General features: G+C 45.0%; 1 non-coding gene across 1 annotated transcript; it reads left to right on the top strand.

Moving 5' to 3' along the window:
* Nucleotides 1-871: 871 nt before the first annotated feature.
* Nucleotides 872-1026, top strand: LOC143307443 (5.8S ribosomal RNA). The gene has a single exon (XR_013064585.1). It is a non-coding gene; the product is annotated as a 5.8S ribosomal RNA (ribosomal RNA).
* Nucleotides 1027-2500: the final 1474 nt, after the last annotated feature.

The raw sequence follows: 2500 nt of genomic DNA, 5'->3' as shown, positions 1-2500 counted from the left end.
CTAGTTAAATGGAAAGATATAAAAAAGAGAGAAAAGGAATACAGATGACCCGCCGTCTGATCTTTGCTAAATGATCTGGCATCACCGGAGTTTTTTTGGTCCGTGTTGCGTTCGCTCTATTCGAAATGAAACTCGCGGAGGCGAAGAATTGTTAAAAGTTTACGAAGCGTCTAGGAGTGGTTAAAACTGAGAGAGTTGAAACTACGATGTATTAGAACGAGCAACCGTCGAAACTTTGTTTTCGCGACGTTCTTTTCGTCGCTCTCGTCCCCACGCTCCTACGCTTTGGTTGTTTCTTTGCCATCCGTGTTGCGATAAAAAGATTTCTCCATTGTCCAAAAAGGACGGATCGAGATTCCTCTTTCGAGAGGGAGAGAGAGGTACTTGCGGGTAACCTGGAATCTACGAAACACGCACCGTGGTAAGATTCGTGCGTCCGCCTGATCGATGTGTGTTGTTTACGGACCGGCTGAGAAGCGACGATAGCGAGTCTTTGAAAAACTATGTGTCCATTAGTTAGACCGATCGTCGCCGGCCGTGTGTCTGTTCGAATCTCGCAACCCACGATTCAGCGACAGGACGCGCGCTCGCATTCCTTGTGTGCGTTCGTACTTTTCAAGGTTTTTAAATGTACTTTACGCCCGACCGTCGAGAGGAGCGTGCCACTGGGCGTTTCTCCGACGGTTTCCGTCCTTGGACGCGATCGTGTCGTCAACGATCGAACAAACAAACAAATACGTTGGCGACGCCCGAATTCGCTCTCCCGCACGCGCCGGGTGGGAGAGTGATGTGGGTATCGAATGTGATGCGTGTTAATAATGAAAATAACACTCTAAAGATCTAAAGAGTTTGAAATACAAAATTTTACGATTACCCTGAACGGTGGATCACTTGGCTCGTGGGTCGATGAAGAACGCAGCTAATTGCGCGTCAACGTGTGAACTGCAGGACACATGAACATCGACATTTCGAACGCACATTGCGGTCCACGGATACAATTCCTGGACCACGCCTGGCTGAGGGTCGTTTTCTTAACAAAAGACTGCTTGCGTTTGCTTCTCGAAAAAAGAGTAATTCATTTCTTTCTAAACATCTCGCCGTCGTTCAACGAAAGTAGAACGTTTCGGAGCGGGATTATCGAACGAAATTGAAAGAATGAATGAACGATAAACAAAGAAAGAGTCGCAACGTACGAGCGATAGTTGGGCAGTTCGTCGGCGTTTGTCGTGGAAACGATGTGACGAAAATCGCAACCGATACACTAAATGCAGGCCGTTAAAGGAGAGAAACAAATTTCGAAATATCTCTTCGAACTAGCGCAAGTGCGTCACGGCGCGCGAGTCGTTCGTTAAAATTTATAAACGACCGCCCGTGAAAGCACCGAGTTCTCGGAAGATAATCTATAAAGATTCTCCATCCTGCTGGAAGTTATCGGATCGGCGCGATTGTTCACTTGTAGAAATCCACGCTCCCGACGTTGCCAGAAACGATATTTACGAAAGGTGTGTCAAAAATAAACGAAAGAAGCTCTCCTATAAATTTAGAAAAAGCAAACGAGTGAAATGTTTGAGATGATAATTTGCTGAAATGCAAGCTCGAATAGCCCCAGGGTTTCGAATGATTCCCCGCGCTTTATACATCTCTCTGTTTACAAACGGTGTATAAATGAAAGATCGCTTCAGATGGGTCGTCGCTGTTTGACGCGCGATGCTGTTCCTTTTTTTTTGTCTGTCTGTGCGTTTAGCTTCGCTAAACAAGTTAAATGGTTAAAAAGCGTCGAAAAAGCGAATACACACGCGACAAGACAAATCTAACGAGTAAAGGAACGCTCCGCTCCAAGATAAAAATGGTTGTTTACAATCAATACAGCGTTTCGGTACCCCTGATCGTAGTCTGAAACTGTGTAACAAAAGAGAGGAAAGCGAATGGTGAAGGAACTTCGAAGCCTCCGTGGCGTGGCTAGAACTTGTGATAAAAGTATGTTTGCAGCAATTATGCATGCTCCCGTTAAAACAGCATTTCAATGTCTCGCATGGCTTAAAGCTCTAGGAGGCTTCAACATTTAGAATACATACGGACTACTTCGTTTGTTAAAGATAAGCGAAGACCGCGCGACCATCGCTCGGTCGTCCAGTCCTCGAAAGTTTTGTTGCGTTCCAAAGAAGAGACAAATGGGGTTTACCCTTGCGCTAAGGGGAGAAGAAGAGAAAAGCAGTTGTTAAATCTAAGAGGTGTGTGGAGTACATCGCGTGTTGGTTAAAATTGTTAAATGAAGTATACGCGAAATGTTCTCTCGCTCTTGCTTTTCCTCTTGCTTCCGTGGCGCTCGAAAAGAAGGGATGATAAATAAAGAAACCTATTCGAAATCTCTTGTGGAACAAAAAATAATACGGACGGACGTTAAAATTGAACCGAGACGAAATGGATCGTCTTGCGAGTTGTCTTCGCTTTGAAATTGTTAAAAATTGATAAAAGCAATACGACGAAGCTGCAGTCCGCA

Source organism: Osmia lignaria, unplaced genomic scaffold (genome assembly GCF_051020975.1).
Source record: "Osmia lignaria lignaria isolate PbOS001 unplaced genomic scaffold, iyOsmLign1 scaffold0054, whole genome shotgun sequence".
Taxonomy (NCBI): domain Eukaryota; kingdom Metazoa; phylum Arthropoda; class Insecta; order Hymenoptera; family Megachilidae; genus Osmia; species Osmia lignaria.
This window is presented reverse-complemented; position numbering and strand designations above follow the sequence as displayed.